The sequence below is a fragment of the Balaenoptera acutorostrata genome, chromosome 3 (genome assembly GCF_949987535.1).
Source record: "Balaenoptera acutorostrata chromosome 3, mBalAcu1.1, whole genome shotgun sequence".
Taxonomy (NCBI): domain Eukaryota; kingdom Metazoa; phylum Chordata; class Mammalia; order Artiodactyla; family Balaenopteridae; genus Balaenoptera; species Balaenoptera acutorostrata.
The window spans coordinates 62,766,946-62,778,233 of NC_080066.1; the positions used below are offsets into that span (position 1 = coordinate 62,766,946).

The following is an 11,288-nucleotide window of genomic DNA, read 5'->3' on the forward strand; positions in this document are numbered from 1 at the left end:
ATATGTTGATTTGTATCATATTTTAGATTCCACATATAAGTGATATCGTATGGTATTTGTCTTTCTCTTTCTGACTTACTTCGCTTAGTATGATAATCTCTAGATCCATCCATGTTGCTGCAAATGGCATTCTTTTGCTCTTTTTGATGGCTGAGTAATATTCCATTGTGTATATGTACCACATCTTCTTTATCCATTCATCTGTCGATGGTCATTTAGGTTGTTTCCATGTCTTGGCTATTGTAAATAGTTCTTCTATGAACATAGGGGTGCGTGTTTTTCAAATTATAGTTTTGTCTGGATGTATGCCCAGGAGTGGGATTGCTAGGTCATATGGCAACTCTTTTTTTGTTTTTTGAGGAACCTCCATACTGTTTTCCATAGTGGCTGTACCAATTTACATTCCTAGGGGTACTTCTGCACCTGTTCCAGGATGAGCTGCATGGCCGGGTCACTCATTATCTGCTGCACCTCAAGGCAGCCACAGCCCATCACTTCACATCTTCAGGCTGTTGTGTTGGTTGTACTGGGCCATGAGGTAGCATTGGTAACCATCCGCTGCTTCCTTTACAGTTGGAGTCCAGGTCTGGTGTCTTCTGGTAGACATTTGTGGCCTTTGGGTAGTCTTTCATCACTTCTAGGGCAGCTGCTTTCCATGTATAACCCTTGATGAACGTTGGCTCTAGCCGGATACATTCCTCACAGTCCTTGAGTGCCATCTGAAACTCCAGGAGTTTGCTATAGCAGGAAGCTTGATTGCTGTACAATTTAGCATCTTTTGAGTTCTGTTTGATGGCTTCCGTTTAATGCTTCCTGGCCTGGGGATAGTCCCTTTTCTGAAAACATGCATTGCCTTTGTTCTTCTCCTCTAAAGCCCACTCAGGGTTTATGTAGGCCAGTCACTCTTGCTCCTGCAGGATTTTCTCTTCCTGTTGGCATTTCTTGAGCACATCTGGGGTTCAGTGCTCTGCCAGAGACTTGTTGTAGAAATGGATGGCATCCTTGTACTTTTCTTCTTTGAAATAGGCATTGCCAATTTGAGCATAAGCTCTGGTAGTCTGTCGGTAGTCTTCTTCGCCAACTTCAATGGCCTTCTCAAAAAGCTCCCAGAATTCACTGTAGTTGCCCTTTTCAATGTACACGGCTGCTTGGTTGGTCACGAAAGTCGTGTTGGTGGGGTCCAGGCCTGTGGCTCTGTCATAGAGCTTCAAGGTTGAGTCAGAATCTTTCTCCTTACAAGCATCATTCCCCAATTCTTTTCCTTTCAGTGCCTGCTTCTTACTCTCCTGAAGATCTTTTTCCATTGGCTCTGGCTTGGTCTCCTTTTTGGGAGGAGGTGGTGGTGGAGGTATTGTCCTGGGATCACGCTCCAACTTCTGGTACAGATTGGACATGTTGAAAGGGTTCATGAATTTCCTCTCTGCCAGCCAGGCCTCCATACTCTGTAAACCCTCTTTGAGCTGAGGATTGTTTGCTTTGTGTTTTAAACCCTCCTCATAGGTTCGCTTGGCTTCTTCAAATGGGTTTAAGAACTCAAGAGCTTCTGCTTTTCATGAATAGCCCTTGCCCCAGTCAGGCTTGAAGGCAAGAGTTTTGCAACCATCCTCTGAGAGTGTTTCTATTGTCTGTTGTTTCTGCTAGCTCTTGGTTCAATTGTCTGGTCTCCTCCTGTGCCTGGCTGCCTTAGTTGTGTGCCGAATATTAAAAAAAAAAAAATTAGTTTGTAACATGTTTTGAGGATTAACATAATGTTATCTTCCTGCAGAGACAATTTTGTTTTCCTGTCCCGGTGCCTGAACTCACTAGAAATTAAAGATCATTTTTAAATTAATTAATTAATTAATTAATTAATTTATTTATTTATTTATTTATTTTTGGCTGTGTTGGGTCTTCGTTTCTGTGCGAGGGCTTTCTCCAGTTGCGGCAAGCGGGGGCCACTCCTCATCGCGGTGCGCGGGCCTCTCACTATCACGGCCTCTCTTGTTGCGGAGCACAGGCTCCAGATGCGCAGGCTCAGCAGCTGTGGCTCACGGGCCCAGTCGCTCCGCAGCATGTGAGATCCTCCCAGACCAGGGCTCGAACCTGTGTCCCCTGCATTAGCAGGCAGACTCTCAACCACTGCGCCACCAGGGAAGCCCCAAAGGTCATTTTAATCCAATTTTAGGGATTGAGACTCAAAGCTGGGCTGCAGTCTATGTGAGGTCTGGCTTCCAGATCACCCTTACTCCCAAGGTACAGCCTTCCAGGGGCTCAAACCAGTGGTCTGTGGATTTATAAGAGCCATTCACACACCCTGCCCCAAACTTTGGCAGGCCCTGGGCTCCTACTTTTGTCTCTGTAGTAATCTCAAAGCTGTTCAAAGTACTGCTCAGCTTCCCAGCTGCCTTTTTAGGATTGGCAACACACCCCCGCCCCCGCTGCCTGCCATGGGAAAACAGCTCTAAATGCTGAGCCTCCCTCTCTGAATTTTTGCCTCCTCCTGTATCTTGCTCTAGGAATTCTTCACTATTGTGTTGACTCTCTGACAGCTTCAAGCAGATTTCTGTTTCTCTGCAGCCAGAGTTTTTATTAAAGGTAAAAATTGCACTGCTTTTCCAATTTCTTCCTTGGTTAATGGGCAGTTCATACTGCCTACTCCTTCTTGAGACAGGAGTAAAAGCATGGAGTTGGAAATGAACCTGGAAAGGATGAGGGTTCCCACTTAGCCCGAGTGGAGGGTGCTTGTTGGGGAGACATAGAGAAGGGTGAAGAGAGGAAAATCATGAAGGGCTAAGAGCGCCTAGAAGACTGGGCTGCCTGAAAGGGATGCATGCCCCAAAGACCGTCCACTGCCCCCACTGAGGGAGCCCCGCTCATGTTGGCTGAGTTGGGGGCTGCTGAGTCAGAGAAGGGAGGCCATGCAAAGTTTCTACCCAACACAGGTGTAAAGTCAGGGCTAGAGCAGTAAAAAAAAAAAAACCAGAAAACCCCAAATAACAGTGGTTTGAATAAGACAGACATTTATTTCTCTCTCACATCAAACAAGTTTGGAGGTGGGTAGTCCACGGTCGGTCAGGTGACTTTACAAGGATGTCTAGGACCTTCCTTTTTTGCTCCACCATCTTCCACTCACAGCCTCTACTTCACGGTCCAAGAGCTTGAGTTTCACATTTCAGTCGGCAAGAAGGAGAAGGACAAAGAGTAACACCTTTTCCTTTTGGGGACACTTACCCTACATCCCTCACGGCACTCATCCTATTGGCCAGAACGGGGTCACGTGGTCACACCCACTACAAGGGAGGCTAGGAAATATAGTCTTTATTCTGGACCACCCCATGCCCAGCTAAGAATAAGGAATAGTGGGGACTTCCCTGGTGGTCCACTGGTTGAGACTCCACGCTCCCAATGCAGGGGGCACGGGTTCGATCCCTGGTCGGGGAACTGAGGAACTAAGATCCCACATGCTGCACGGCACGGCCAAAAAATAAATTAAAAAAAATAAGAGATAGTATTAGTAATGAAGAACGGGAGGAGGAATATTCAGGGACAACCAGTGGTCTCTGCTAGTGCCCTCCCCTTTCCTATCCTGCCCTCCCCCTCTCCTCCAGGAAGCCTTCCCTGACATCTCCAGTACTTACTAAGTCCCATTTCCTCTGCTTCACAGCTCAGAGAGTCTGATCACTGTAAGGAAATTTTGAATTAAAAAAAAAAAAAATTACTGGATGTTTCCAATGGAAAACTATGCATTGTTTTGATTAGAACACATTCTTCTGATGCTCTCTCTATATATTTTTAAACAAACATCTCTTTTTTTACAACCTGTACCTTGTGGATGACTGATAGCAGTGCAAAATAATTGTTTATAATCATGCAAGTAGATTGTTCGCTGGAGATTTAGACCCTCCCCCCACCAATAGAAAAAGCCAGTTTTACATGTATTTCTAAATTTATTTAAACATTCCTTTATTCCATATAAATTAAGGCTTCTTTGAATTCTCCTTTGAACTGGTTGTAACATCTGCCTGATTTCCTCATTAATACTGAGTTAAACACAATCTTTAACATGTGTTCATTTTTTATCTGTATGAGAGCCATGATTTTCCTTTTTTTATCATTCAACACCATACACAGCCTGACTTGGTAAGGGGGGAAATCCAGCCAGAGGTTCCAGCAGGACAGATGCCAGTCTGGGCAGAAAAACCCAGGAAAAATGGCTCTAGGTGTCAGACCCCTGACCTTAGAGGACGCACCTTTGGAGATAAAGGGCAGGTCTGGGGCCAGGTTTCCTACTTGGGCACTATTATTCCCGGGGAGGAAGGACAGACAGCAGGTGAGGCAAAGGTGGGCAGGGGAGAGGCAGGGAAGAAGTCAGTTTGCCTGATTCAGCAGGGACATCTATCTGTCCTTGCCCCAGACAGGGCCTCACAGAGTGATTCTCACCCTGTCGATGTGCTTGAAAGAGGTGGGTTGACATCGTGGATACCTGGGTGATGCAGCAGTGGGCAGGGCTGTAACTGGAGAACCGGAGACCCTTCCCCGACCCTGGGGGAGCCTTGACTGGGTCCCTGAGCTAGGGAACTGGGGGCTCTGGAATGCGGCTCCCTCCCATGCATGAGCTGACTCACCTGTAGAGCTTTGCTAAGGCTATTCTCTTGGCCCAGAACACCCTCCCTGGAAGCACAGTCAGGCAGGAAGGTGCTGTTTCCTCTCTCATACCGCCTCTCCTGTCCCTCCTCAGCCAGCACATGGCCACCTCAGCAGTCGTGGCAGGGGTGGGTCGAGGGGAGAGGGCTGGAGCTGGGCTGGGGAGTGGGCCAGGACTAAGGTCAGCCAGGCAGGCTGGCCAGAGGCCTCCAATGGCTGTGGAGAATTGAGAACTCAGCAGAGGATGCAGAGGGTCCCGGGCTCCCCCATACTCTTCTCCCTGTTCCTCCTGTGAGCCCCCTATTCTGTCCTGGTCAAGTGGCTGGAGCCCTTGGGCCATCATAGCAACACTCCTGTGAGGAGCAAGGTAACAGACGGGGATTAAGGTCTGGATCGGGCAGGCACCTGCCAAGGGGCACATGAGGAGTGCAAGCTGATCCCCCACCCCGACTCCTCCACCAGAGGGCTGGGAGCCCGGAAGAGAGAGCCAGGAAGTGGAGGCCCACCTTCGAAGCTGGAGAGGCCTTACCTCCGGAAGGTACATAGGCAAAGCTGAGCATCTGCCAGCCCCACTGCCGGTGTGTCTAGGCAAATGTCTGCCTGGTCAGCCCTGGGACCACCTGTCTTGTTCCTCCCTTTGGGGTCTCACCTTGCCCACTGCTGTCATGTTCTCCAGGACTCTTTGGGTCTCCACACACCCTCTCTTCTGGTGCTGGACTAGGGTCACAGGATGACCCCCAGTGCAGACCCTCCTGCTGCCCCAGGAAGCCGCCGCCCCCGATGATCACAGAGAGAGAGGGTTCCCCTCTGTACTGTGCTGTGTTAGGAATGGGGCATGGGGGCGGTGCAGAGCTCTTACACAGAACAGTCAGACTATAATCGCGCTAGACTGTGGTCCTCTCAGGGCTGTGGAGCTCAGGAGGAGGGAGGCACTGGCACCAGCTGCAGTGCCAGGCAAGGGCCTGGTTGAGGGGCTTGAGCTGCTCCACAGAGGAGGAATACTACCCAACCCTTGGTGCCAGATCCCCATCCTGCCCTAGAGGCTGTGAATCTTCTAAAAGTTCTTGTATTGAAATCCTTGATCTAAGCTAGAATTCCCACTCAATTTATTTCAGGTACGAGGAACAGTTTATTTCAGGTGTTGGGATGGCCATCCTGTTGGAGCGCAGGGGAAGAGCAGCGAGACCCCAGGTCTAGCCCAGCTCAAGCGCAAATTCCAGAACCAGCCCTGTCGTAGACTGAGCCCCATCCTTGTGCATAACCTAAGCCCTGATCCTAGACACAGGCTGAGCCCTGATCTCTAGCTCTTGATTGAGCTTTCTCTGTAAAATTGTTCTTTTTTTTTTTTTTTAGAAATTCACGTTCTTTTATTTATTTATTTATTTATTTATGACTGTGTTGGATCTTCGTTTCTGTGCAAGGGCTTTCTCTAGTTGTGGCAAGTGGGGACCACTCTTCATCGCGGTGCGCGGGCCTCTCACCATCGCGGCCTCTCTTGTTGCGGAGCACAGGCTCCAGACGCGCAGGCTCAGTAATTGTGGCTCACGGGCCCAGTTGCTCCGTGGCATGTGGGATCTTCCCAGACCAGGGCTCGAACCCGTGTTCCCTGCATTGGCAGGCAGATTCTCAACCACTGCGCCACCAGGGAAGCCCCCTGTAAAATTGTTCTTGATCAGCAGGGGCTTGATGGGGAGAGTGAGCATGTGCTCCTCTCCCACCACTGGAGCCTGAGCCCAGAGCCCTTGTCCGGTGGTGTGCAGTGGTCTTCAGGCATGCTTCTGTCCTGCATCCCTCTCCTGCCCCTGGGAGCTCCTGCTTTGACCATCGCTGCTAAACCGGCCTCAGAGCTGAGAGAATCTTTAGCCCTGCCCCCAGCTTTGGCCCCAGCCTCGCCTAGACTGGCCTGGCCTGGCCAGGAGGGGCGCTGAAGGGGCCAGGAAATGAGGACCCAGTGTCCTAGGGTGTGAGTGGCTTTTGCTCTTGGACTGGAGCCATCAGAAATCAAATCTTCCTGGCCCTGAGGGTGCTGGGAAGGGGGCGGCCCTGCCAGCCTGGGCAGAGGTTGGGGTCTCTGCAATCACTCCCTCCTTTGTGGAACATTGACATCTCCGGAGACAGAGGCTTCCTGGCGTCACCAGGTAAGACCTGGGCATCCTGGGAGCACAGGCAAGGGAGACGGAATGGGGGTGCCAGAGTGGGTTGGCTGGCCTGGGAGATGGGGTCACAGGCCAGAGTTGGGGGGGGCGGCGCTTATGGAAGGGTAGGTGGGAGAATGGGGGCAATGGAACTAGGACTGGAGGTATAAGTTGTCAAAGACCAAAGCCTGCCCTTAGGAGGGCATCCACCCCACAACCTGGCCAGGCCGGGACTCTTAACCTCTTCACCCCGAAGGGGCTGGGGTGCAGAAGGCAGCCGCTGGGTGTGCAGACAGAGGAGTGCAGGTTTACAAAGCAGTTGAGCTGTGATTGAATAGAGGGAAAGGGCTGGGCTGAGGGGTTTGCCTGATCCTGGGATGATATATGTGTTAGGGCTGGGTCGGACCATGGAGGATTTTTCCCTTAGAGGAAGGAGTGCCTCCAGGTAGGAGTTGCTGGGTGGTGGCAAGAGGCAGGCGAGGAGGGTGGGAGTTTCCAGCCTGATTTCCTGCTGTGAAGGGTTCTAGGGATTATCTCCCCTTAAGGGGTTTCTGCGGTCTGCCTGTCCTGAGTGACCTGGGACAGACAGGTCACTGACCCTCTCGGAGGTCACACACAGGCCAGGAGCCTGCTGAGAGAGGCTTTGAAAGAGCTGAAAACTTCCTACGGCTGCTGGGGGTGAGGTTGGCGGGGGAGGGATGCGGAGCATGGTCTGAGCCCCAAGCCGGGCTGGCTCCTGTGAAGGCACCAGACCCCTGCCCTTCCTGCCCTCAGCAGCTCAGAGCTTCTTAGGGCCGCCCCAGTCCTTCTCCTCCTGTGTCTGCAGGGGCAGGGGGAGGAAGGGGGCTGGTGAGCGGAAAGCAGGAATGACTGCAGCAAGGACCAGGAGGCTCTGGTTGAGACTGCATACCGTTCTGGGTCTGCCCAGAATGCCAGGTCTGCGGTGGTACCCGGGAAGGACCCCTCAACGCAAAGCCCACCCATCTCCACACCCAACATCCCCAGTCCAGGTCTCTGGCCAGGATTCCACAGGGTCCCAGTGGGGGCGGGCAAGATGGGGACTGTTCTCTGATCTGCCCTCCTCCAGACTCCCCTCCTAGCCTAATGTGGTGGGAGTGGGGACCAAAGTGCCTCAGGAGCTGGGGCAGGGGATGGGGCGTGGCTGTCAGTGTCACTGCCCTCCACCAAGTCCCATCCTACCTGGACACCAGCAGAGCTCCCACCATGTTAGCACCTCTGCCATCATCACAGCTCTACCATGACTGCCACTGTCGCCACAGCCACCCCACCCCACCCCACCGTCAGCACCACTCACGCCCCCACCCACGCCCGGACCATCTGCACCACTGAGACCCTCACCACATCCACGAAGAGCACCCACCTCGCATTTGAAGACTGGACAGAACTTTTCATTCTTGTTCAATAGGTTTTCAGGCCTATAACTGGACAGAACTTTCCATTCTTCGCATTTGAAGACTGGACAGAACTTCTCATTCTTCTTCAATATGTTTTCAGGCCTATAACCTCTCGGGCTGTGGGGCTGGCACATTCAACAGAGTCTGCAGCCCAAAGGGAGAAGGGCTTTGCTGGAGGGTCAGGCAGCAGGGGCTTGCAGCTGAGCTGCAGGGCAGAACTGTGGAAGGGGCCGGGCAGACGCAGCTCAGGGAGTGGCTGGAGGCTTCAGCCAACCAGAGCTCACAGCCGGGCAACCTTCCTTTCCTGAAGGGGGACCTGAGCGGAGTCTTCCATCTGCCACCTTCCACGTGGCCCTGGAGGCTTGGCAGCCTGAGCGGGAGCCTTCGGCATGAGCGGGCAGTGGCTTCCAGCCGCTGGGCTTCTCCTGGCTGGTAAGTGGAGGTGCGGCCCCTGGGGGGGCCTGTCTTAGACCACACCCACTCACCTGGGGGACTTCCATGGCTCCCACGTCAGGGCTGGCCTTCCTTGTCTTCAGGTCAGCTTGGCTTTGGTCAGCTCGGAGGATCCTGAGACGGGGCCAGGATCCCCTCCTCAGTCCCCCACGCTTGGGGCTCCATGAGGGCACTCAGCGTCACCCACTTGGGGGAACCTGGCATGGGGCTGGCCCCCAAGGGGCTCAGTGCACCCTTGTAGCCAGGTGTGGTATTACAGCTTTCAGAGATGGGTCCCCTCCCCATCCCCCCACCCCCCTTCAGCCCTCAAGAAGCATCCTGTGTTCTGGGAATGGAATAAGGTAATTGCCTCGTTTCCTTGCTGGAGGTTGAACAGCACTTCCCAGCATCCTCAAGCAGCCTGGGTCTCACCAGGAAAGACTCCTCTGGGGAGGGGTCCTGCCATGGGGTGGAGCTGGGATGGGAGAGAAGAAAGGGACCCTTGAGGTATGCCCCTTTACCCTCACTGTCCCCCTTTCTGGTGGCAGGGCAGAGTTCCCCTGTCTCTGGAGGGCTAGGGCCAGAGAAAGGAAGTTTCTCCAGAGGTAGCCCAGTGGTTTGGGGCAGAGCCGGGGCCAGGGTTTGGGTCTCCTCAGGCGCCCTAAAGGAGGGAGGAGGCAGGGAGGGCAGGCATCTAAGAGGCTGTGGGCCAATCCCACCCCACCAAGCGGCTGGCAAAACAGGCCTCTCCTGTTTTGCAGCTGTCCTGGTGGTCTCGGCTTCCACCCTGCCCCTTCTTCCTCCTCACAAAGACCTGGGTCCGTCTCCCTTGGCTTCTGGCACATCTGCTTTGCAAGGGGACAGCAAGAAGATACTCCTGCCATCATTAAACTCCTGGGTGACAGTCCTCGCTGGAGTCTTTCCCTCAGCCAAGAGGCCAGGGGAGGCTCCTGGCAGGAAGGCAGGAGCCCTTTTTCCAGAGGCACCTGGGGACCAGCAGGCTCTTCTAGGCTCGCTCCTGGACTTGCCTCTCCACTCGGACCAGCCTGCCCCTTTGGGAACCACTGGGGTCTCAGGCAGGTCCACACCCAGACCAGCTCCATCAGCAGTGGCTGAGCCTGCAGCCCACAGGGCCCCTGAGTCCCAGCCAGTGTCCTACGTGGCTGGACCTGGAGAGGAGATCTTGGTCACTGGGTCTCCAGAGATAGCTGCCACGTCACCATCGCAGGCTTCTCCACCACCGCTGGCCTGGCCTGTGGGCAGGCACACCTTCAGCCCCAATGCTTGGGTGCCATGTGCATCAGGGGCCAGCAACTTCAGGCCAGGGACCGCCCCACTTCTGACATTGGCTCCGAAGGCCCCAGAGAAGGCCGTGTCCTCAGCACCCCAGGGCCCACTTGCGTTTACATCGATCAGTAACACGTTGGCTGCCACAGAGCCTCTTCTCCCTGTAGCAACAGTGTGGTCAGGGCTGGACACGGCCTCCACAGCCCTCACAGTGGGCTCAGGCTCACCCAGAAGTGGTCTGGCGTCCAGTCTGGGCCCAGCGCCCGCCCAGTGGTCCTTCAATGTTGCCATTGCCCTCGGCGGTACCCTCTTCACAGTCGTCCTCAGCATCACTGCCACTGTCGTCCCCACCCTCGTCCCCGTCACCTGCACTAACATCACCATCACCAGTCCTGGCCCCAGTTTCCCCCTTCACCACCGGAGCCGGAACCTCTCCGGATGCTTCTGCATCTGAGTTCCCACCTACAACCTCAGGCCTTCCCTTCAATGTTTCCAGCGTCCCACCTGCCCTGCCTCTGGTGGCTACAGGGATGGCTGCTCTTCAGTGGACAGTCCAGCCTGGGCTGGTGGTCCCTGCCAACCCAGCCCCCTTGACCACCCTCTCCTTCGGATGTGCCTCTGGCCTTCCCAAGCGTCCCTGGAGGTGCTGCCTCCTCCCAGTCGTCTTTCCTGCCTCACCCCGGCCAGGCTGTCTCATTGCAGGACTCAGGCTCTCCCTCCCCAGGACCCAGTCGCGTGACTCGCTCTGTGACCTTCAGGATCACCAATGAAGCCTTCTCAGCGGCGCTCGGGAACCCTGCCTCCCTGGAGTACCAGCTGCTGAGTGAAAACATCCGACATCAGGTGCGGGCTTCTTCCTCCGTCTGCTCAGGCGTGCTGACCCCAGCCCACCCCCTACCCCACTTACCTCTGAGCACCCAGGGCCGTCCCACCTCTGTGCTTTGGCATGGGCTGTTCCTCCACCCTGGGCCACCTCGCGCCCTCCGCTGCCCTTGCTGCCTGGCGAAGGCTGCCTCCTTGGAGAGGCCTCCCCTGGTGACTCAGACCCCCTGCCCCGCAGAATCGGCATCCCTCCCTTTGTGAGCTGCCTTTCCCACACCATCCCACCCCAACCTGTGGCTCTCCGCAGACCTCAGCTCCCTGAGGACAGCTGGGCACAGGGCTGGGTGCCCACAGGGGCACTGGAAGTGTGGAGTCAATGAAACTCACCCTGTGCCTCCCCTCGGTGTGGGGAGGAGCATGTGGGGTGCAAGGTGGGAGCCCAAAAGGTAGAAAACTGACCCTGTCCCGTGAGTGGCTCCAGAAGGAGGGGGGAGCCAGGCAGAGACCCTTGCAGAGAGTGGGTGTGGAGAGAGCGCTCTCCCAGGAGGGCGGGGGGCTGTTACAGGATAAACAG

The 11,288-nt window shown here is 54.5% G+C and overlaps 1 pseudogene; it reads right to left on the bottom strand.

Annotated features, from left to right (window-relative positions):
- Nucleotides 1-405: 405 nt before the first annotated feature.
- LOC103011728 (stress-induced-phosphoprotein 1-like) lies at nt 406-10,183 on the bottom strand (annotated as a pseudogene).
- Nucleotides 10,184-11,288: the final 1,105 nt, after the last annotated feature.